At 57.3% G+C, this 21113-nt stretch overlaps 26 non-coding genes across 26 annotated transcripts; all 26 read right to left on the reverse strand.

Annotated features, from left to right (window-relative positions):
* Positions 1 to 441: 441 nt before the first annotated feature.
* On the reverse strand, positions 442 to 560 carry LOC140412109 (5S ribosomal RNA). The gene has a single exon (XR_011941315.1). It is a non-coding gene; the product is annotated as a 5S ribosomal RNA (ribosomal RNA).
* A 694-nt stretch (positions 561 to 1254) lies between these two features.
* LOC140412110 (5S ribosomal RNA) lies at positions 1255 to 1373 on the reverse strand. Its single transcript, XR_011941316.1, has one exon. It is a non-coding gene; the product is annotated as a 5S ribosomal RNA (ribosomal RNA).
* Positions 1374 to 2063: 690 nt separating this feature from the next.
* LOC140413977 (5S ribosomal RNA) lies at positions 2064 to 2182 on the reverse strand. The gene has a single exon (XR_011943125.1). It is a non-coding gene; the product is annotated as a 5S ribosomal RNA (ribosomal RNA).
* A 690-nt stretch (positions 2183 to 2872) lies between these two features.
* LOC140412111 (5S ribosomal RNA) lies at positions 2873 to 2991 on the reverse strand. The gene has a single exon (XR_011941317.1). It is a non-coding gene; the product is annotated as a 5S ribosomal RNA (ribosomal RNA).
* Positions 2992 to 3685: 694 nt separating this feature from the next.
* LOC140414511 (5S ribosomal RNA) lies at positions 3686 to 3804 on the reverse strand. Its single transcript, XR_011943647.1, has one exon. It is a non-coding gene; the product is annotated as a 5S ribosomal RNA (ribosomal RNA).
* A 694-nt stretch (positions 3805 to 4498) lies between these two features.
* On the reverse strand, positions 4499 to 4617 carry LOC140412112 (5S ribosomal RNA). The gene has a single exon (XR_011941318.1). It is a non-coding gene; the product is annotated as a 5S ribosomal RNA (ribosomal RNA).
* Positions 4618 to 5307: 690 nt separating this feature from the next.
* Positions 5308 to 5426, reverse strand: LOC140412114 (5S ribosomal RNA). The gene has a single exon (XR_011941320.1). It is a non-coding gene; the product is annotated as a 5S ribosomal RNA (ribosomal RNA).
* A 694-nt stretch (positions 5427 to 6120) lies between these two features.
* Positions 6121 to 6239, reverse strand: LOC140413978 (5S ribosomal RNA). Its single transcript, XR_011943126.1, has one exon. It is a non-coding gene; the product is annotated as a 5S ribosomal RNA (ribosomal RNA).
* A 690-nt stretch (positions 6240 to 6929) lies between these two features.
* On the reverse strand, positions 6930 to 7048 carry LOC140412115 (5S ribosomal RNA). The gene has a single exon (XR_011941321.1). It is a non-coding gene; the product is annotated as a 5S ribosomal RNA (ribosomal RNA).
* Positions 7049 to 7742: 694 nt separating this feature from the next.
* Positions 7743 to 7861, reverse strand: LOC140414513 (5S ribosomal RNA). Its single transcript, XR_011943649.1, has one exon. It is a non-coding gene; the product is annotated as a 5S ribosomal RNA (ribosomal RNA).
* Positions 7862 to 8555: 694 nt separating this feature from the next.
* LOC140412116 (5S ribosomal RNA) lies at positions 8556 to 8674 on the reverse strand. The gene has a single exon (XR_011941322.1). It is a non-coding gene; the product is annotated as a 5S ribosomal RNA (ribosomal RNA).
* Positions 8675 to 9364: 690 nt separating this feature from the next.
* LOC140412117 (5S ribosomal RNA) lies at positions 9365 to 9483 on the reverse strand. The gene has a single exon (XR_011941323.1). It is a non-coding gene; the product is annotated as a 5S ribosomal RNA (ribosomal RNA).
* Positions 9484 to 10177: 694 nt separating this feature from the next.
* LOC140413979 (5S ribosomal RNA) lies at positions 10178 to 10296 on the reverse strand. The gene has a single exon (XR_011943127.1). It is a non-coding gene; the product is annotated as a 5S ribosomal RNA (ribosomal RNA).
* Positions 10297 to 10986: 690 nt separating this feature from the next.
* On the reverse strand, positions 10987 to 11105 carry LOC140412118 (5S ribosomal RNA). Its single transcript, XR_011941324.1, has one exon. It is a non-coding gene; the product is annotated as a 5S ribosomal RNA (ribosomal RNA).
* A 694-nt stretch (positions 11106 to 11799) lies between these two features.
* Positions 11800 to 11918, reverse strand: LOC140414514 (5S ribosomal RNA). Its single transcript, XR_011943650.1, has one exon. It is a non-coding gene; the product is annotated as a 5S ribosomal RNA (ribosomal RNA).
* Positions 11919 to 12612: 694 nt separating this feature from the next.
* LOC140412119 (5S ribosomal RNA) lies at positions 12613 to 12731 on the reverse strand. Its single transcript, XR_011941325.1, has one exon. It is a non-coding gene; the product is annotated as a 5S ribosomal RNA (ribosomal RNA).
* Positions 12732 to 13421: 690 nt separating this feature from the next.
* Positions 13422 to 13540, reverse strand: LOC140413294 (5S ribosomal RNA). The gene has a single exon (XR_011942468.1). It is a non-coding gene; the product is annotated as a 5S ribosomal RNA (ribosomal RNA).
* Positions 13541 to 14230: 690 nt separating this feature from the next.
* On the reverse strand, positions 14231 to 14349 carry LOC140413899 (5S ribosomal RNA). Its single transcript, XR_011943050.1, has one exon. It is a non-coding gene; the product is annotated as a 5S ribosomal RNA (ribosomal RNA).
* A 694-nt stretch (positions 14350 to 15043) lies between these two features.
* Positions 15044 to 15162, reverse strand: LOC140412120 (5S ribosomal RNA). Its single transcript, XR_011941326.1, has one exon. It is a non-coding gene; the product is annotated as a 5S ribosomal RNA (ribosomal RNA).
* A 690-nt stretch (positions 15163 to 15852) lies between these two features.
* LOC140413932 (5S ribosomal RNA) lies at positions 15853 to 15971 on the reverse strand. Its single transcript, XR_011943082.1, has one exon. It is a non-coding gene; the product is annotated as a 5S ribosomal RNA (ribosomal RNA).
* A 694-nt stretch (positions 15972 to 16665) lies between these two features.
* LOC140414432 (5S ribosomal RNA) lies at positions 16666 to 16784 on the reverse strand. Its single transcript, XR_011943566.1, has one exon. It is a non-coding gene; the product is annotated as a 5S ribosomal RNA (ribosomal RNA).
* A 690-nt stretch (positions 16785 to 17474) lies between these two features.
* Positions 17475 to 17593, reverse strand: LOC140412121 (5S ribosomal RNA). The gene has a single exon (XR_011941327.1). It is a non-coding gene; the product is annotated as a 5S ribosomal RNA (ribosomal RNA).
* Positions 17594 to 18287: 694 nt separating this feature from the next.
* On the reverse strand, positions 18288 to 18406 carry LOC140414515 (5S ribosomal RNA). Its single transcript, XR_011943652.1, has one exon. It is a non-coding gene; the product is annotated as a 5S ribosomal RNA (ribosomal RNA).
* Positions 18407 to 19100: 694 nt separating this feature from the next.
* Positions 19101 to 19219, reverse strand: LOC140413900 (5S ribosomal RNA). The gene has a single exon (XR_011943051.1). It is a non-coding gene; the product is annotated as a 5S ribosomal RNA (ribosomal RNA).
* A 689-nt stretch (positions 19220 to 19908) lies between these two features.
* LOC140415493 (5S ribosomal RNA) lies at positions 19909 to 20027 on the reverse strand. The gene has a single exon (XR_011944594.1). It is a non-coding gene; the product is annotated as a 5S ribosomal RNA (ribosomal RNA).
* A 694-nt stretch (positions 20028 to 20721) lies between these two features.
* LOC140413980 (5S ribosomal RNA) lies at positions 20722 to 20840 on the reverse strand. Its single transcript, XR_011943128.1, has one exon. It is a non-coding gene; the product is annotated as a 5S ribosomal RNA (ribosomal RNA).
* Positions 20841 to 21113: the final 273 nt, after the last annotated feature.

Here is a 21113-nt window from a genome sequence, read left to right on the forward strand (position 1 = left end):
CCAGCCTGCCGCCTGCACGCTGCTGCCTTTCCACATTGCAACGCTGCGCACTTCTCTCAGCACAGCCAGCACAAGGGTCAGGCAGGCAATGCAAGCCAGCTCTCTCTTCCTTCGCTTTCCACACCAGCCCCAATGCCACAACTTGCATTCATGCGGCGCCTTCAGGCTAGGAGAGAGAACGTCCTGCCGACACACTGGCTTGCGGCCACACGGGCCAGCTGGCGGGCCCATCAAAGTGCAGCACGCCAAGGCACCCAACCGTGCTGCGTTGCAAAGGCCCGGCAAAGCTGCAGCAGCTGAATGGCCCGACCAAGCCGCCTGCCTGAGTTGAGCCCGCAGGCAAGTGTTGGGAGGAATGGCGAGGACGCAGAGAGCAGCAAAAGGTTGGCCTGCCTCTGGTGTGGAGAGTGCTTGGCGTGAGCAGTCTCTGCTGGCCGCAAAAGCCTACTGCACCTGGTATTCCCAGGCGGTCTCCCATCCAAGTACTAACCAGGCCTGAGTCTGCTTAGCTTCCGAGATCAGACGAGATCGGGCGTTTTCAGACTAGTATGGCCGTAGGCATCTGCAGCACCGTCTTCTCGCCTATTCAAGCTGGCCACCCTAGCACCCTCGCCACTTCTTCTTTCCGGTTGTTTTCAATTTTTTCTCTCTCTTTTTCTACTTCTACTTCTACTTCTCCTCCTCTTTCTCTCCTTCTCCTGCTAATTCTAGCCTATATGCCTGATACTCGCTCCCCTTCATGCCATCCCCACCGAGCTCTCTTTTTTCTTCTCCACCTCCTCAAGGAAAACTGCAAGCCCCGCCTACCTCACACCAGCCTGCCGCCTGCACGCTGCTGCCTTTCCACATTGCAACGCTGCGCACTTCTCTCAGCACAGCCAGCACAAGGGTCAGGCAGGCAATGCAAGCCAGCTCTCTCTTCCTTCGCTTTCCACACCAGCCCCAATGCCACAACTTGCATTCATGCGGCGCCTTCAGGCTAGGAGAGAGAACGTCCTGCCGACACACTGGCTTGCGGCCACACGGGCCAGCTGGCGTGCCCATCAAAGTGCAGCACGCCAAGGCACACAACCGTGCTGCGTTGCAAAGGCCCGGCAAAGCTGCAGCAGCTGAATGGCCCGACCAAGCCGCCTGCCTGAGTTGAGCCCGCAGGCAAGTGTTGGGAGGAATGGCGAGGACGCAGAGAGCAGCAAAAGGTTGGCCTGCCTCTGGTGTGGAGAGTGCTTGGCGTGAGCAGTCACTGCTGGCCGCAAAAGCCTACTGCACCTGGTATTCCCAGGCGGTCTCCCATCCAAGTACTAACCAGGCCTGAGTCTGCTTAGCTTCCGAGATCAGACGAGATCGGGCGTTTTCAGACTAGTATGGCCGTAGGCATCTGCAGCACCGTCTTCTCGCCTATTCAAGCTGGCCACCCTAGCACCCTCGCCACTTCTTCTTTCCGGTTGTTTTCAATTTTTTCTCTCTCTTTTTCTACTTCTACTTCTACTTCTCCTCCTCTTTCTCTCCTTCTCCTGCTAATTCTAGCCTATATGCCTGATACTCGCTCCCCTTCATGCCGTCCCCACCTAGCTCTCTTTTTTCTTCTCCACCTCCCCAAGGAAAACTGCAAGCCCCGCCCACCACACACCAGCCTGCCGCCTGCACGCTGCTGCCTTTCCACATTGCAACGCTGCGCACTTCTCTCAGCACAGCCAGCACAAGGGTCAGGCAGGCAATGCAAGCCAGCTCTCTCTTCCTTCGCTTTCCACACCAGCCCCAATGCCACAACTTGCATTCATGCGGCGCCTTCAGGCTAGGAGAACGTCCTGCCGACACACTGGCTTGCGGCCACACGGGCCAGCTGGCGGGCCCATCAAAGTGCAGCACGCCAAGGCACCCAACCGTGCTGCGTTGCAAAGGCCCGGCAAAGCTGCAGCAGCTGAATGGCCCGACCAAGCCGCCTGCCTGAGTTGAGCCCGCAGGCAAGTGTTGGGAGGAATGGCGAGGACGCAGAGAGCAGCAAAAGGTTGGCCTGCCTCTGGTGTGGAGAGTGCTTGGCGTGAGCAGTCACTGCTGGCCGCAAAAGCCTACTGCACCTGGTATTCCCAGGCGGTCTCCCATCCAAGTACTAACCAGGCCTGAGTTTGCTTAGCTTCCGAGATCAGACGAGATCGGGCGTTTTCAGACTAGTATGGCCGTAGGCATCTGCAGCACCGTCTTCTCGCCTATTCAAGCTGGCCACCCTAGCACCCTCGCCACTTCTTCTTTCCGGTTGTTTTCAATTTTTTCTCTCTCTTTTTCTACTTCTACTTCTACTTCTCCTCCTCTTTCTCTCCTTCTCCTGCTAATTCTAGCCTATATGCCTGATACTCGCTCCCCTTCATGCCGTCCCCACCTAGCTCTCTTTTTTCTTCTCCACCTCCCCAAGGAAAACTGCAAGCCCCGCCCACCTCACACCATCCTGCCGCCTGCACGCTGCTGCCTTTCCACATTGCAACGCTGCGCACTTCTCTCAGCACAGCCAGCACAAGGGTCAGGCAGGCAATGCAAGCCAGCTCTCTCTTCCTTCGCTTTCCACACCAGCCCCAATGCCACAACTTGCATTCATGCGGCGCCTTCAGGCTAGGAGAACGTCCTGCCGACACACTGGCTTGCGGCCACACGGGCCAGCTGGCGGGCCCATCAAAGTGCAGCACGCCAAGGCACCCAACCGTGCTGCGTTGCAAAGGCCCGGCAAAGCTGCAGCAGCTGAATGGCCCGACCAAGCCGCCTGCCTGAGTTGAGCCCGCAGGCAAGTGTTGGGAGGAATGGCGAGGACGCAGAGAGCAGCAAAAGGTTGGCCTGCCTCTGGTGTGGAGAGTGCTTGGCGTGAGCAGTCTCTGCTGGCCGCAAAAGCCTACTGCACCTGGTATTCCCAGGCGGTCTCCCATCCAAGTACTAACCAGGCCTGAGTCTGCTTAGCTTCCGAGATCAGACGAGATCGGGCGTTTTCAGACTAGTATGGCCGTAGGCATCTGCAGCACCGTCTTCTCGCCTATTCAAGTTGGCCACCCTAGCACCCTCGCCACTTCTTCTTTCCGGTTGTTTTCAATTTTCTCTCTCTCTTTTTCTACTTCTACTTCTACTTCTCCTCCTCTTTCTCTCCTTCTCCTGCTAATTCTAGCCTATATGCCTGATACTCGCTCCCCTTCATGCCGTCCCCACCTAGCTCTCTTTTTTCTTCTCCACCTCCCCAAGGAAAACTGCAAGCCCCGCCCACCTCACACCAGCCTGCCGCCTGCACGCTGCTGCCTTTCCACATTGCAACGCTGCGCACTTCTCTCAGCACAGCCAGCACAAGGGTCAGGCAGGCAATGCAAGCCAGCTCTCTTTTCCTTCGCTTTCCACACCAGCCCCAATGCCACAACTTGCATTCATGCGGCGCCTTCAGGCTAGGAGAGAGAACGTCCTGCCGACACACTGGCTTGCGGCCACACGGGCCAGCTGGCGGGCCCATCAAAGTGCAGCACGCCAAGGCACCCAACCGTGCTGCGTTGCAAAGGCCCGGCAAAGCTGCAGCAGCTGAATGGCCCGACCAAGCCGCCTGCCTGAGTTGAGCCCGCAGGCAAGTGTTGGGAGGAATGGCGAGGACGCAGAGAGCAGCAAAAGGTTGGCCTGCCTCTGGTGTGGAGAGTGCTTGGCGTGAGCAGTCTCTGCTGGCCGCAAAAGCCTACTGCACCTGGTATTCCCAGGCGGTCTCCCATCCAAGTACTAACCAGGCCTGAGTCTGCTTAGCTTCCGAGATCAGACGAGATCGGGCGTTTTCAGACTAGTATGGCCGGAGGCATCTGCAGCACCGTCTTCTCGCCTATTCAAGCTGGCCACCCTAGCACCCTCGCCACTTCTTCTTTCCGGTTGTTTTCAATTTTTTCTCTCTCTTTTTCTACTTCTACTTCTACTTCTCCTCCTCTTTCTCTCCTTCTCCTGCTAATTCTAGCCTATATGCCTGATACTCGCTCCCCTTCATGCCATCCCCACCGAGCTCTCTTTTTTCTTCTCCACCTCCTCAAGGAAAACTGCAAGCCCCGCCTACCTCACACCAGCCTGCCGCCTGCACGCTGCTGCCTTTCCACATTGCAATGCTGCGCACTTCTCTCAGCACAGCCAGCACAAGGGTCAGGCAGGCAATGCAAGCCAGCTCTCTCTTCCTTCGCTTTCCACACCAGCCCCAATGCCACAACTTGCATTCATGCGGCGCCTTCAGGCTAGGAGAGAGAACGTCCTGCCGACACACTGGCTTGCGGCCACACGGGCCAGCTGGCGTGCCCATCAAAGTGCAGCACGCCAAGGCACACAACCGTGCTGCGTTGCAAAGGCCCGGCAAAGCTGCAGCAGCTGAATGGCCCGACCAAGCCGCCTGCCTGAGTTGAGCCCGCAGGCAAGTGTTGGGAGGAATGGCGAGGACGCAGAGAGCAGCAAAAGGTTGGCCTGCCTCTGGTGTGGAGAGTGCTTGGCGTGAGCAGTCACTGCTGGCCGCAAAAGCCTACTGCACCTGGTATTCCCAGGCGGTCTCCCATCCAAGTACTAACCAGGCCTGAGTCTGCTTAGCTTCCGAGATCAGACGAGATCGGGCGTTTTCAGACTAGTATGGCCGTAGGCATCTGCAGCACCGTCTTCTCGCCTATTCAAGCTGGCCACCCTAGCACCCTCGCCACTTCTTCTTTCCGGTTGTTTTCAATTTTTTCTCTCTCTTTTTCTACTTCTACTTCTACTTCTCCTCCTCTTTCTCTCCTTCTCCTGCTAATTCTAGCCTATATGCCTGATACTCGCTCCCCTTCATGCCGTCCCCACCTAGCTCTCTTTTTTCTTCTCCACCTCCCCAAGGAAAACTGCAAGCCCCGCCCACCTCACACCAGCCTGCCGCCTGCACGCTGCTGCCTTTCCACATTGCAACGCTGCGCACTTCTCTCAGCACAGCCAGCACAAGGGTCAGGCAGGCAATGCAAGCCAGCTCTCTCTTCCTTCGCTTTCCACACCAGCCCCAATGCCACAACTTGCATTCATGCGGCGCCTTCAGGCTAGGAGAACGTCCTGCCGACACACTGGCTTGCGGCCACACGGGCCAGCTGGCGGGCCCATCAAAGTGCAGCACGCCAAGGCACCCAACCGTGCTGCGTTGCAAAGGCCCGGCAAAGCTGCAGCAGCTGAATGGCCCGACCAAGCCGCCTGCCTGAGTTGAGCCCGCAGGCAAGTGTTGGGAGGAATGGCGAGGACGCAGAGAGCAGCAAAAGGTTGGCCTGCCTCTGGTGTGGAGAGTGCTTGGCGTGAGCAGTCTCTGCTGGCCGCAAAAGCCTACTGCACCTGGTATTCCCAGGCGGTCTCCCATCCAAGTACTAACCAGGCCTGAGTCTGCTTAGCTTCCGAGATCAGACGAGATCGGGCGTTTTCAGACTAGTATGGCCGTAGGCATCTGCAGCACCGTCTTCTCGCCTATTCAAGTTGGCCACCCTAGCACCCTCGCCACTTCTTCTTTCCGGTTGTTTTCAATTTTCTCTCTCTCTTTTTCTACTTCTACTTCTACTTCTCCTCCTCTTTCTCTCCTTCTCCTGCTAATTCTAGCCTATATGCCTGATACTCGCTCCCCTTCATGCCGTCCCCACCTAGCTCTCTTTTTTCTTCTCCACCTCCCCAAGGAAAACTGCAAGCCCCGCCCACCTCACACCAGCCTGCCGCCTGCACGCTGCTGCCTTTCCACATTGCAACGCTGCGCACTTCTCTCAGCACAGCCAGCACAAGGGTCAGGCAGGCAATGCAAGCCAGCTCTCTCTTCCTTCGCTTTCCACACCAGCCCCAATGCCACAACTTGCATTCATGCGGCGCCTTCAGGCTAGGAGAGAGAACGTCCTGCCGACACACTGGCTTGCGGCCACACGGGCCAGCTGGCGGGCCCATCAAAGTGCAGCACGCCAAGGCACCCAACCGTGCTGCGTTGCAAAGGCCCGGCAAAGCTGCAGCAGCTGAATGGCCCGACCAAGCCGCCTGCCTGAGTTGAGCCCGCAGGCAAGTGTTGGGAGGAATGGCGAGGACGCAGAGAGCAGCAAAAGGTTGGCCTGCCTCTGGTGTGGAGAGTGCTTGGCGTGAGCAGTCACTGCTGGCCGCAAAAGCCTACTGCACCTGGTATTCCCAGGCGGTCTCCCATCCAAGTACTAACCAGGCCTGAGTTTGCTTAGCTTCCGAGATCAGACGAGATCGGGCGTTTTCAGACTAGTATGGCCGTAGGCATCTGCAGCACCGTCTTCTCGCCTATTCAAGCTGGCCACCCTAGCACCCTCGCCACTTCTTCTTTCCGGTTGTTTTCAATTTTTTCTCTCTCTTTTTCTACTTCTACTTCTACTTCTCCTCCTCTTTCTCTCCTTCTCCTGCTAATTCTAGCCTATATGCCTGATACTCGCTCCCCTTCATGCCGTCCCCACCTAGCTCTCTTTTTTCTTCTCCACCTCCCCAAGGAAAACTGCAAGCCCCGCCCACCTCACACCATCCTGCCGCCTGCACGCTGCTGCCTTTCCACATTGCAACGCTGCGCACTTCTCTCAGCACAGCCAGCACAAGGGTCAGGCAGGCAATGCAAGCCAGCTCTCTCTTCCTTCGCTTTCCACACCAGCCCCAATGCCACAACTTGCATTCATGCGGCGCCTTCAGGCTAGGAGAACGTCCTGCCGACACACTGGCTTGCGGCCACACGGGCCAGCTGGCGGGCCCATCAAAGTGCAGCACGCCAAGGCACCCAACCGTGCTGCGTTGCAAAGGCCCGGCAAAGCTGCAGCAGCTGAATGGCCCGACCAAGCCGCCTGCCTGAGTTGAGCCCGCAGGCAAGTGTTGGGAGGAATGGCGAGGACGCAGAGAGCAGCAAAAGGTTGGCCTGCCTCTGGTGTGGAGAGTGCTTGGCGTGAGCAGTCTCTGCTGGCCGCAAAAGCCTACTGCACCTGGTATTCCCAGGCGGTCTCCCATCCAAGTACTAACCAGGCCTGAGTCTGCTTAGCTTCCGAGATCAGACGAGATCGGGCGTTTTCAGACTAGTATGGCCGTAGGCATCTGCAGCACCGTCTTCTCGCCTATTCAAGTTGGCCACCCTAGCACCCTCGCCACTTCTTCTTTCCGGTTGTTTTCAATTTTCTCTCTCTCTTTTTCTACTTCTACTTCTACTTCTCCTCCTCTTTCTCTCCTTCTCCTGCTAATTCTAGCCTATATGCCTGATACTCGCTCCCCTTCATGCCGTCCCCACCTAGCTCTCTTTTTTCTTCTCCACCTCCCCAAGGAAAACTGCAAGCCCCGCCCACCTCACACCAGCCTGCCGCCTGCACGCTGCTGCCTTTCCACATTGCAACGCTGCGCACTTCTCTCAGCACAGCCAGCACAAGGGTCAGGCAGGCAATGCAAGCCAGCTCTCTTTTCCTTCGCTTTCCACACCAGCCCCAATGCCACAACTTGCATTCATGCGGCGCCTTCAGGCTAGGAGAGAGAACGTCCTGCCGACACACTGGCTTGCGGCCACACGGGCCAGCTGGCGGGCCCATCAAAGTGCAGCACGCCAAGGCACCCAACCGTGCTGCGTTGCAAAGGCCCGGCAAAGCTGCAGCAGCTGAATGGCCCGACCAAGCCGCCTGCCTGAGTTGAGCCCGCAGGCAAGTGTTGGGAGGAATGGCGAGGACGCAGAGAGCAGCAAAAGGTTGGCCTGCCTCTGGTGTGGAGAGTGCTTGGCGTGAGCAGTCTCTGCTGGCCGCAAAAGCCTACTGCACCTGGTATTCCCAGGCGGTCTCCCATCCAAGTACTAACCAGGCCTGAGTCTGCTTAGCTTCCGAGATCAGACGAGATCGGGCGTTTTCAGACTAGTATGGCCGGAGGCATCTGCAGCACCGTCTTCTCGCCTATTCAAGCTGGCCACCCTAGCACCCTCGCCACTTCTTCTTTCCGGTTGTTTTCAATTTTTTCTCTCTCTTTTTCTACTTCTACTTCTACTTCTCCTCCTCTTTCTCTCCTTCTCCTGCTAATTCTAGCCTATATGCCTGATACTCGCTCCCCTTCATGCCATCCCCACCGAGCTCTCTTTTTTCTTCTCCACCTCCTCAAGGAAAACTGCAAGCCCCGCCTACCTCACACCAGCCTGCCGCCTGCACGCTGCTGCCTTTCCACATTGCAATGCTGCGCACTTCTCTCAGCACAGCCAGCACAAGGGTCAGGCAGGCAATGCAAGCCAGCTCTCTCTTCCTTCGCTTTCCACACCAGCCCCAATGCCACAACTTGCATTCATGCGGCGCCTTCAGGCTAGGAGAGAGAACGTCCTGCCGACACACTGGCTTGCGGCCACACGGGCCAGCTGGCGTGCCCATCAAAGTGCAGCACGCCAAGGCACACAACCGTGCTGCGTTGCAAAGGCCCGGCAAAGCTGCAGCAGCTGAATGGCCCGACCAAGCCGCCTGCCTGAGTTGAGCCCGCAGGCAAGTGTTGGGAGGAATGGCGAGGACGCAGAGAGCAGCAAAAGGTTGGCCTGCCTCTGGTGTGGAGAGTGCTTGGCGTGAGCAGTCACTGCTGGCCGCAAAAGCCTACTGCACCTGGTATTCCCAGGCGGTCTCCCATCCAAGTACTAACCAGGCCTGAGTCTGCTTAGCTTCCGAGATCAGACGAGATCGGGCGTTTTCAGACTAGTATGGCCGTAGGCATCTGCAGCACCGTCTTCTCGCCTATTCAAGCTGGCCACCCTAGCACCCTCGCCACTTCTTCTTTCCGGTTGTTTTCAATTTTTTCTCTCTCTTTTTCTACTTCTACTTCTACTTCTCCTCCTCTTTCTCTCCTTCTCCTGCTAATTCTAGCCTATATGCCTGATACTCGCTCCCCTTCATGCCGTCCCCACCTAGCTCTCTTTTTTCTTCTCCACCTCCCCAAGGAAAACTGCAAGCCCCGCCCACCTCACACCAGCCTGCCGCCTGCACGCTGCTGCCTTTCCACATTGCAACGCTGCGCACTTCTCTCACCACAGCCAGCACAAGGGTCAGGCAGGCAATGCAAGCCAGCTCTCTCTTCCTTCGCTTTCCACACCAGCCCCAATGCCACAACTTGCATTCATGCGGCGCCTTCAGGCTAGGAGAACGTCCTGCCGACACACTGGCTTGCGGCCACACGGGCCAGCTGGCGGGCCCATCAAAGTGCAGCACGCCAAGGCACCCAACCGTGCTGCGTTGCAAAGGCCCGGCAAAGCTGCAGCAGCTGAATGGCCCGACCAAGCCGCCTGCCTGAGTTGAGCCCGCAGGCAAGTGTTGGGAGGAATGGCGAGGACGCAGAGAGCAGCAAAAGGTTGGCCTGCCTCTGGTGTGGAGAGTGCTTGGCGTGAGCAGTCTCTGCTGGCCGCAAAAGCCTACTGCACCTGGTATTCCCAGGCGGTCTCCCATCCAAGTACTAACCAGGCCTGAGTCTGCTTAGCTTCCGAGATCAGACGAGATCGGGCGTTTTCAGACTAGTATGGCCGTAGGCATCTGCAGCACCGTCTTCTCGCCTATTCAAGTTGGCCACCCTAGCACCCTCGCCACTTCTTCTTTCCGGTTGTTTTCAATTTTCTCTCTCTCTTTTTCTACTTCTACTTCTACTTCTCCTCCTCTTTCTCTCCTTCTCCTGCTAATTCTAGCCTATATGCCTGATACTCGCTCCCCTTCATGCCGTCCCCACCTAGCTCTCTTTTTTCTTCTCCACCTCCCCAAGGAAAACTGCAAGCCCCGCCCACCTCACACCAGCCTGCCGCCTGCACGCTGCTGCCTTTCCACATTGCAACGCTGCGCACTTCTCTCAGCACAGCCAGCACAAGGGTCAGGCAGGCAATGCAAGCCAGCTCTCTCTTCCTTCGCTTTCCACACCAGCCCCAATGCCACAACTTGCATTCATGCGGCGCCTTCAGGCTAGGAGAGAGAACGTCCTGCCGACACACTGGCTTGCGGCCACACGGGCCAGCTGGCGGGCCCATCAAAGTGCAGCACGCCAAGGCACCCAACCGTGCTGCGTTGCAAAGGCCCGGCAAAGCTGCAGCAGCTGAATGGCCCGACCAAGCCGCCTGCCTGAGTTGAGCCCGCAGGCAAGTGTTGGGAGGAATGGCGAGGACGCAGAGAGCAGCAAAAGGTTGGCCTGCCTCTGGTGTGGAGAGTGCTTGGCGTGAGCAGTCACTGCTGGCCGCAAAAGCCTACTGCACCTGGTATTCCCAGGCGGTCTCCCATCCAAGTACTAACCAGGCCTGAGTTTGCTTAGCTTCCGAGATCAGACGAGATCGGGCGTTTTCAGACTAGTATGGCCGTAGGCATCTGCAGCACCGTCTTCTCGCCTATTCAAGCTGGCCACCCTAGCACCCTCGCCACTTCTTCTTTCCGGTTGTTTTCAATTTTTTCTCTCTCTTTTTCTACTTCTACTTCTACTTCTCCTCCTCTTTCTCTCCTTCTCCTGCTAATTCTAGCCTATATGCCTGATACTCGCTCCCCTTCATGCCGTCCCCACCTAGCTCTCTTTTTTCTTCTCCACCTCCCCAAGGAAAACTGCAAGCCCCGCCCACCTCACACCATCCTGCCGCCTGCACGCTGCTGCCTTTCCACATTGCAACGCTGCGCACTTCTCTCAGCACAGCCAGCACAAGGGTCAGGCAGGCAATGCAAGCCAGCTCTCTCTTCCTTCGCTTTCCACACCAGCCCCAATGCCACAACTTGCATTCATGCGGCGCCTTCAGGCTAGGAGAACGTCCTGCCGACACACTGGCTTGCGGCCACACGGGCCAGCTGGCGGGCCCATCAAAGTGCAGCACGCCAAGGCACCCAACCGTGCTGCGTTGCAAAGGCCCGGCAAAGCTGCAGCAGCTGAATGGCCCGACCAAGCCGCCTGCCTGAGTTGAGCCCGCAGGCAAGTGTTGGGAGGAATGGCGAGGACGCAGAGAGCAGCAAAAGGTTGGCCTGCCTCTGGTGTGGAGAGTGCTTGGCGTGAGCAGTCTCTGCTGGCCGCAAAAGCCTACTGCACCTGGTATTCCCAGGCGGTCTCCCATCCAAGTACTAACCAGGCCTGAGTCTGCTTAGCTTCCGAGATCAGACGAGATCGGGCGTTTTCAGACTAGTATGGCCGTAGGCATCTGCAGCACCGTCTTCTCGCCTATTCAAGTTGGCCACCCTAGCACCCTCGCCACTTCTTCTTTCCGGTTGTTTTCAATTTTCTCTCTCTCTTTTTCTACTTCTACTTCTACTTCTCCTCCTCTTTCTCTCCTTCTCCTGCTAATTCTAGCCTATATGCCTGATACTCGCTCCCCTTCATGCCGTCCCCACCTAGCTCTCTTTTTTCTTCTCCACCTCCCCAAGGAAAACTGCAAGCCCCGCCCACCTCACACCAGCCTGCCGCCTGCACGCTGCTGCCTTTCCACATTGCAACGCTGCGCACTTCTCTCAGCACAGCCAGCACAAGGGTCAGGCAGGCAATGCAAGCCAGCTCTCTTTTCCTTCGCTTTCCACACCAGCCCCAATGCCACAACTTGCATTCATGCGGCGCCTTCAGGCTAGGAGAGAGAACGTCCTGCCGACACACTGGCTTGCGGCCACACGGGCCAGCTGGCGGGCCCATCAAAGTGCAGCACGCCAAGGCACCCAACCGTGCTGCGTTGCAAAGGCCCGGCAAAGCTGCAGCAGCTGAATGGCCCGACCAAGCCGCCTGCCTGAGTTGAGCCCGCAGGCAAGTGTTGGGAGGAATGGCGAGGACGCAGAGAGCAGCAAAAGGTTGGCCTGCCTCTGGTGTGGAGAGTGCTTGGCGTGAGCAGTCTCTGCTGGCCGCAAAAGCCTACTGCACCTGGTATTCCCAGGCGGTCTCCCATCCAAGTACTAACCAGGCCTGAGTCTGCTTAGCTTCCGAGATCAGACGAGATCGGGCGTTTTCAGACTAGTATGGCCGGAGGCATCTGCAGCACCGTCTTCTCGCCTATTCAAGCTGGCCACCCTAGCACCCTCGCCACTTCTTCTTTCCGGTTGTTTTCAATTTTTTCTCTCTCTTTTTCTACTTCTACTTCTACTTCTCCTCCTCTTTCTCTCCTTCTCCTGCTAATTCTAGCCTATATGCCTGATACTCGCTCCCCTTCATGCCATCCCCACCGAGCTCTCTTTTTTCTTCTCCACCTCCTCAAGGAAAACTGCAAGCCCCGCCTACCTCACACCAGCCTGCCGCCTGCACGCTGCTGCCTTTCCACATTGCAATGCTGCGCACTTCTCTCAGCACAGCCAGCACAAGGGTCAGGCAGGCAATGCAAGCCAGCTCTCTCTTCCTTCGCTTTCCACACCAGCCCCAATGCCACAACTTGCATTCATGCGGCGCCTTCAGGCTAGGAGAGAGAACGTCCTGCCGACACACTGGCTTGCGGCCACACGGGCCAGCTGGCGTGCCCATCAAAGTGCAGCACGCCAAGGCACACAACCGTGCTGCGTTGCAAAGGCCCGGCAAAGCTGCAGCAGCTGAATGGCCCGACCAAGCCGCCTGCCTGAGTTGAGCCCGCAGGCAAGTGTTGGGAGGAATGGCGAGGACGCAGAGAGCAGCAAAAGGTTGGCCTGCCTCTGGTGTGGAGAGTGCTTGGCGTGAGCAGTCACTGCTGGCCGCAAAAGCCTACTGCACCTGGTATTCCCAGGCGGTCTCCCATCCAAGTACTAACCAGGCCTGAGTCTGCTTAGCTTCCGAGATCAGACGAGATCGGGCGTTTTCAGACTAGTATGGCCGTAGGCATCTGCAGCACCGTCTTCTCGCCTATTCAAGCTGGCCACCCTAGCACCCTCGCCACTTCTTCTTTCCGGTTGTTTTCAATTTTTTCTCTCTCTTTTTCTACTTCTACTTCTACTTCTCCTCCTCTTTCTCTCCTTCTCCTGCTAATTCTAGCCTATATGCCTGATACTCGCTCCCCTTCATGCCGTCCCCACCTAGCTCTCTTTTTTCTTCTCCACCTCCCCAAGGAAAACTGCAAGCCCCGCCCACCTCACACCAGCCTGCCGCCTGCACGCTGCTGCCTTTCCACATTGCAACGCTGCGCACTTCTCTCAGCACAGCCAGCACAAGGGTCAGGCAGGCAATGCAAGCCAGCTCTCTCTTCCTTCGCTTTCCACACCAGCCCCAATGCCACAACTTGCATTCATGCGGCGCCTTCAGGCTAGGAGAACGTCCTGCCGACACACTGGCTTGCGGCCACACGGGCCAGCTGGCGGGCCCATCAAAGTGCAGCACGCCAAGGCACCCAACCGTGCTGCGTTGCAAAGGCCCGGCAAAGCTGCAGCAGCTGAATGGCCCGACCAAGCCGCCTGCCTGAGTTGAGCCCGCAGGCAAGTGTTGGGAGGAATGGCGAGGACGCAGAGAGCAGCAAAAGGTTGGCCTGCCTCTGGTGTGGAGAGTGCTTGGCGTGAGCAGTCTCTGCTGGCCGCAAAAGCCTACTGCACCTGGTATTCCCAGGCGGTCTCCCATCCAAGTACTTACCAGGCCTGAGTCTGCTTAGCTTCCGAGATCAGACGAGATCGGGCGTTTTCAGACTAGTATGGCCGTAGGCATGTGCAGCACCGTCTTCTCGCCTATTCAAGCTGGCCACCCTAGCACCCTCGCCACTTCTTCTTTCCGGTTGTTTTCAATTTTCTCTCTCTCTTTTTCTACTTCTACTTCTACTTCTCCTCCTCTTTCTCTCCTTCTCCTGCTAATTCTAGCCTATATGCCTGATACTCGCTCCCCTTCATGCCGTCCCCACTTAGCTCTCTTTTTTCTTCTCCACCTCCCCAAGGAAAACTGCAAGCCCCGCCCACCTCACACCAGCCTGCCGCCTGCACGCTGCTGCCTTTCCACATTGCAACGCTGCGCACTTCTCTCAGCACAGCCAGCACAAGGGTCAGGCAGGCAATGCAAGCCAGCTCTCTCTTCCTTCGCTTTCCACACCAGCCCCAATGCCACAACTTGCATTCATGCGGCGCCTTCAGGCTAGGAGAACGTCCTGCCGACACACTGGCTTGCGGCCACACGGGCCAGCTGGCGGGCCCATCAAAGTGCAGCACGCCAAGGCACCCAACCGTGCTGCGTTGCAAAGGCCCGGCAAAGCTGCAGCAGCTGAATGGCCCGACCAAGCCGCCTGCCTGAGTTGAGCCCGCAGGCAAGTGTTGGGAGGAATGGCGAGGACGCAGAGAGCAGCAAAAGGTTGGCCTGCCTCTGGTGTGGAGAGTGCTTGGCGTGAGCAGTCTCTGCTGGCCGCAAAAGCCTACTGCACCTGGTATTCCCAGGCGGTCTCCCATCCAAGTACTAACCAGGCCTGAGTCTGCTTAGCTTCCAAGATCAGACGAGATCGGGCGTTTTCAGACTAGTATGGCCGTAGGCATCTGCAGCACCGTCTTCTCGCCTATTCAAGTTGGCAACCCTAGCACCCTCGCCACTTCTTCTTTCCGGTTGTTTTCAATTTTTTCTCTCTCTTTTTCTACTTCTACTTCTACTTCTCCTCCTCTTTCTCTCCTTCTCCTGCTAATTCTAGCCTATATGCCTGATACTCGCTCCCCTTCATGCCGTCCCCACCTAGCTCTCTTTTTTCTTCTCCACCTCCCCAAGGAAAACTGCAAGCCCCGCCCACCTCACACCAGCCTGCCGCCTGCACGCTGCTGCCTTTCCACATTGCAACGCTGCGCACTTCTCTCAGCACAGCCAGCACAAGGGTCAGGCAGGCAATGCAAGCCAGCTCTCTCTTCCTTCGCTTTCCACACCAGCCCCAATGCCACAACTTGCATTCATGCGGCGCCTTCAGGCTAGGAGAGAGAACGTCCTGCCGACACACTGGCTTGCGGCCACACGGGCCAGCTGGCGTGCCCATCAAAGTGCAGCACGCCAAGGCACACAACCGTGCTGCGTTGCAAAGGCCCGGCAAAGCTGCAGCAGCTGAATGGCCCGACCAAGCCGCCTGCCTGAGTTGAGCCCGCAGGCAAGTGTTGGGAGGAATGGCGAGGACGCAGAGAGCAGCAAAAGGTTGGCCTGCCTCTGGTGTGGAGAGTGCTTGGCGTGAGCAGTCTCTGCTGGCCGCAAAAGCCTACTGCACCTGGTATTCCCAGGCGGTCTCCCATCCAAGTACTAACCAGGCCTGAGTCTGCTTAGCTTCCGAGATCAGACGAGATCGGGCGTTTTCAGACTAGTATGGCCGTAGGCATCTGCAGCACCGTCTTCTCGCCTATTCAAGCTGGCCACCCTAGCACCCTCGCCACTTCTTCTTTCCGGTTGTTTTCAATTTTTTCTCTCTCTTTTTCTACTTCTACTTCTACTTCTCCTCCTCTTTCTCTCCTTCTCCTGCTAATTCTAGCCTATATGCCTGATACTCGCTCCCCTTCATGCCATCCCCACCGAGCTCTCTTTTTTCTTCTCCACCTCCTCAAGGAAAACTGCAAGCCCCGCCTACCTCACACCAGCCTGCCGCCTGCACGCTGCTGCCTTTCCACATTGCAATGCTGCGCACTTCTCTCAGCACAGCCAGCACAAGGGTCAGGCAGGCAATGCAAGCCAGCTCTCTCTTCCTTCGCTTTCCACACCAGCCCCAATGCCACAACTTGCATTCATGCGGCGCCTTCAGGCTAGGAGAACGTCCTGCCGACACACTGGCTTGCGGCCACACGGGCCAGCTGGCGGGCCCATCAAAGTGCAGCACGCCAAGGCACCCAACCGTGCTGCGTTGCAAAGGCCCGGCAAAGCTGCAGCAGCTGAATGGCCCGACCAAGCCGCCTGCCTGAGTTGAGCCCGCAGGCAAGTGTTGGGAGGAATGGCGAGGACGCAGAGAGCAGCAAAAGGTTGGCCTGCCTCTGGTGTGGAGAGTGCTTGGCGTGAGCAGTCTCTGCTGGCCGCAAAAGCCTACTGCACCTGGTATTCCCAGGCGGTCTCCCATCCAAGTACTAACCAGGCCTGAGTCTGCTTAACTTCCGAGATCAGACGAGATCGGGCGTTTTCAGACTAGTATGGCCGTAGGCATCTGCAGCACCGTCTTCTCGCCTATTCAAGTTGGCAACCCTAGCACCCTCGCCACTTCTTCTTTCCGGTTGTTTTCAATTTTTTCTCTCTCTTTTTCTACTTCTACTTCTACTTCTCCTCCTCTTTCTCTCCTTCTCCTGCTAATTCTAGCCTATATGCCTGATACTCGCTCCCCTTCATGCCATCCCCACCGAGCTCTCTTTTTTCTTCTCCACCTCCTCAAGGAAAACTGCAAGCCCCGCCTACCTCACACCAGCCTGCCGCCTGCACGCTGCTGCCTTTCCACATTGCAATGCTGCGCACTTCTCTCAGCACAGCCAGCACAAGGGTCAGGCAGGCAATGCAAGCCAGCTCTCTCTTCCTTCGCTTTCCACACCAGCCCCAATGCCACAACTTGCATTCATGCGGCGCCTTCAGGCTAGGAGAGAGAACGTCCTGCCGACACACTGGCTTGCGGCCACACGGGCCAGCTGGCGTGCCCATCAAAGTGCAGCACGCCAAGGCACACAACCGTGCTGCGTTGCAAAGGCCCGGCAAAGCTGCAGCAGCTGAATGGCCCGACCAAGCCGCCTGCCTGAGTTGAGCCCGCAGGCAAGTGTTGGGAGGAATGGCGAGGGCGCAGAGAGCAGCAAAAGGTTGGCCTGCCTCTGGTGTGGAGAGTGCTTGGCGTGAGCAGTCACTGCTGGCCGCAAAAGCCTACTGCACCTGGTATTCCCAGGCGGTCTCCCATCCAAGTACTAACCAGGCCTGAGTCTGCTCAGCTTCCGAGATCAGACGAGATCGGGCGTTTTCAGACTAGTATGGCCGTAGGCATCTGCAGCACCGTCTTCTCGCCTATTCAAGCTGGCCACCCTAGCACCCTCGCCACTTCTTCTTTCCGGTTGTTTTCAATTTTTTCTCTCTCTTTTTCTACTTCTACTTCTACTTCTCCTCCTCTTTCTCTCCTTCTCCTGCTAATTCTAGCCTATATGCCTGATACTCGCTCCCCTTCATGCCGTCCCCACCTAGCTCTCTTTTTTCTTCTCCACCTCCCCAAGGAAAACTGCAAGCCCCGCCCACCTCACACCAGCCTGCCGCCTGCACGCTGCTGCCTTTCCACATTGCAACGCTGCGCACTTCTCTCAGCACAGCCAGCACAAGGGTCAGGCAGGCAATGCAAGCCAGCTCTCTCTTCCTTCGCTTTCCACACCAGCCCCAATGCCACAACTTGCATTCATGCGGCGCCTTCAGGCTAGGAGAACGTCCTGCCGACACACTGGCTTGCGGCCACACGGGCCAGCTGGCGGGCCCATCAAAGTGCAGCACGCCAAGGCACCCAACCGTGCTGCGTTGCAAAGGCCCGGCAAAGCTGCAGCAGCTGAATGGCCCGACCAAGCCGCCTGCCTGAGTTGAGCCCGCAGGCAAGTGTTGGGAGGAATGGCGAGGACGCAGAGAGCAGCAAAAGGTTGGCCTGCCTCTGGTGTGGAGAGTGCTTGGCGTGAGCAGTCTCTGCTGGCCGCAAAAGCCTACTGCACCTGGTATTCCCAGGCGGTCTCCCATCCAAGTACTAACCAGGCCTGAGTCTGCTTAGCTTCCGAGATCAGACGAGATCGGGCGTTTTCAGACTAGTATGGCCGTAGGCATCTGCAGCACCGTCTTCTCGCCTATTCAAGTTGGCCACCCTAGCACCCTCGCCACTTCTTCTTTCCGGTTGTTTTCAATTTTCTCTCTCTCTTTTTCTACTTCTACTTCTACTTCTCCTCCTCTTTCTCTCCTTCTCCTGCTAATTCTAGCCTATATGCCTGATACTCGCTCCCCTTCATGCCGTCCCCACCTAGCTCTCTTTTTTCTTCTCCACCTCCCCAAGGAAAACTGCAAGCCCCGCCCACCTCACACCAGCCTGCCGCCTGCACGCTGCTGCCTTTCCACATTGCAACGCTGCGCACTTCTCTCAGCACAGCCAGCACAAGGGTCAGGCAGGCAATGCAAGCCAGCTCTCTCTTCCTTCGCTTTCCACACCAGCCCCAATGCCACAACTTGCATTCATGCGGCGCCTTCAGGCTAGGAGAGAGAACGTCCTGCCGACACACTGGCTTGCGGCCACACGGGCCAGCTGGCGGGCCCATCAAAGTGCAGCACGCCAAGGCACCCAACCGTGCTGCGTTGCAAAGGCCCGGCAAAGCTGCAGCAGCTGAATGGCCCGACCAAGCCGCCTGCCTGAGTTGAGCCCGCAGGCAAGTGTTGGGAGGAATGGCGAGGACGCAGAGAGCAGCAAAAGGTTGGCCTGCCTCTGGTGTGGAGAGTGCTTGGCGTGAGCAGTCTCTGCTGGCCGCAAAAGCCTACTGCACCTGGTATTCCCAGGCGGTCTCCCATCCAAGTACTAACCAGGCCTGAGTCTGCTTAGCTTCCGAGATCAGACGAGATCGGGCGTTTTCAGACTAGTATGGCCGGAGGCATCTGCAGCACCGTCTTCTCGCCTATTCAAGCTGGCCACCCTAGCACCCTCGCCACTTCTTCTTTCCGGTTGTTTTCAATTTTTTCTCTCTCTTTTTCTACTTCTACTTCTACTTCTCCTCCTCTTTCTCTCCTTCTCCTGCTAATTCTAGCCTATATGCCTGATACTCGCTCCCCTTCATGCCATCCCCACCGAGCTCTCTTTTTTCTTCTCCACCTCCTCAAGGAAAACTGCAAGCCCCGCCTACCTCACACCAGCCTGCCGCCTGCACGCTGCTGCCTTTCCACATTGCAATGCTGCGCACTTCTCTCAGCACAGCCAGCACAAGGGTCAGGCAGGCAATGCAAGCCAGCTCTCTCTTCCTTCGCTTTCCACACCAGCCCCAATGCCACAACTTGCATTCATGCGGCGCCTTCAGGCTAGGAGAGAGAACGTCCTGCCGACACACTGGCTTGCGGCCACACGGGCCAGCTGGCGTGCCCATCAAAGTGCAGCACGCCAAGGCACACAACCGTGCTGCGTTGCAAAGGCCCGGCAAAGCTGCAGCAGCTGAATGGCCCGACCAAGCCGCCTGCCTGAGTTGAGCCCGCAGGCAAGTGTTGGGAGGAATGGCGAGGACGCAGAGAGCAGCAAAAGGTTGGCCTGCCTCTGGTGTGGAGAGTGCTTGGCGTGAGCAGTCACTGCTGGCCGCAAAAGCCTACTGCACCTGGTATTCCCAGGCGGTCTCCCATCCAAGTACTAACCAGGCCTGAGTCTGCTTAGCTTCCAAGATCAGACGAGATCGGGCGTTTTCAGACTAGTATGGCCGTAGGCATCTGCAGCACCGTCTTCTCGCCTATTCAAGCTGGCCACCCTAGCACCCTCGCCACTTCTTCTTTCCGGTTGTTTTCAATTTTTTTCTCTCTTTTTCTACTTCTACTTCTACTTCTCCTCCTCTTTCTCTCCTTCTCCTGCTAATTCTAGCCTATATGCCTGATACTCGCTCCCCTTCATGCCGTCCCCACCTAGCTCTCTTTTTTCTTCTCCACCTCCCCAAGGAAAACTGCAAGCCCCGCCCACCTCACACCAGCCTGCCGCCTGCACGCTGCTGCCTTTCCACATTGCAACGCTGCGCACTTCTCTCAGCACAGCCAGCACAAGGGTCAGGCAGGCAATGCAAGCCAGCTCTCTCTTCCTTCGCTTTCCACACCAGCCCCAATGCCACAACTTGCATTCATGCGGCGCCTTCAGGCTAGGAGAACGTCCTGCCGACACACTGGCTTGCGGCCACACGGGCCAGCTGGCGGGCCCATCAAAGTGCAGCACGCCAAGGCACCCAACCGTGCTGCGTTGCAAAGGCCCGGCAAAGCTGCAGCAGCTGAATGGCCCGACCAAGCCGCCTGCCTGAGTTGAGCCCGCAGGCAAGTGTTGGGAGGAATGGCGAGGACGCAGAGAGCAGCAAAAGGTTGGCCTGCCTCTGGTGTGGAGAGTGCTTGGCGTGAGCAGTCTCTGCTGGCCGCAAAAGCCTACTGCACCTGGTATTCCCAGGCGGTCTCCCATCCAAGTACTAACCAGGCCTGAGTCTGCTTAGCTTCCGAGATCAGACGAGATGTCGCGTTTTCAGACTAGTATGGCCGTAGGCATCTGCAGCACCGTCTTCTCGCCTATTCAAGTTGGCCACCCTAGCACCCTCGCCACTTCTTCTTTCCGGTTGTTTTCAATTTTCTCTCTCTCTTTTTCTACTTCTACTTCTACTTCTCCTCCTCTTTCTCTCCTTCTCCTGCTAATTCTAGCCTATATGCCTGATACTCGCTCCCCTTCATGCCGTCCCCACCTAGCTCTCTTTTTTCTTCTCCACCTCCCCAAGGAAAACTGCAAGCCCCGCCCACCTCACACCAGCCTGCCGCCTGCACGCTGCTGCCTTTCCACATTGCAACGCTGCGCACTTCTCTCAGCACAGCCAGCACAAGGGTCAGGCAGGCAATGCAAGCCAGCTCTCTCTTCCTTCGCTTTCCACACCAGCCCCAATGCCACAACTTGCATTCATGCGGCGCCTTCAGGCTAGGAGAGAGAACGTCCTGCCGACACACTGGCTTGCGGCCACACGGGCCAGCTGGCGGGCCCATCAAAGTGCAGCACGCCAAGGCACCCAACCGTGCTGCGTTGCAAAGGCCCGGCAAAGCTGCAGCAGCTGAATGGCCCGACCAAGCCGCCTGCCTGAGTTGAGCCCGCAGGCAAGTGTTGGGAGGAATGGCGAGGACGCAGAGAGCAGCAAAAGGTTGGCCTGCCTCTGGTGTGGAGAGTGCTTGGCGTGAGCAGTCACTGCTGGCCGCAAAAGCCTACTGCACCTGGTATTCCCAGGCGGTCTCCCATCCAAGTACTAACCAGGCCTGAGTTTGCTTAGCTTCCGAGATCAGACGAGATCGGGCGTTTTCAGACTAGTATGGCCGTAGGCATCTGCAGCACCGTCTTCTCGCCTATTCAAGCTGGCCACCCTAGCACCCTCGCCACTTCTTCTTTCCGGTTGTTTTCAATTTTTTCTCTCTCTTTTTCTACTTCTACTTCTACTTCTCCTCCTCTTTCTCTCCTTCTCCTGCTAATTCTAGCCTATATGCCTGATACTCGCTCCCCTTCATGCCGTCCCCACCTAGCTCTCTTTTTTCTTCTCCACCTCCCCAAGGAAAACTGCAAGCCCCGCCCACCTCACACCATCCTGCCGCCTGCACGC

Source organism: Scyliorhinus torazame, chromosome 4 (genome assembly GCF_047496885.1).
Source record: "Scyliorhinus torazame isolate Kashiwa2021f chromosome 4, sScyTor2.1, whole genome shotgun sequence".
Classification (NCBI taxonomy): Eukaryota; Metazoa; Chordata; class Chondrichthyes; order Carcharhiniformes; family Scyliorhinidae; genus Scyliorhinus; species Scyliorhinus torazame.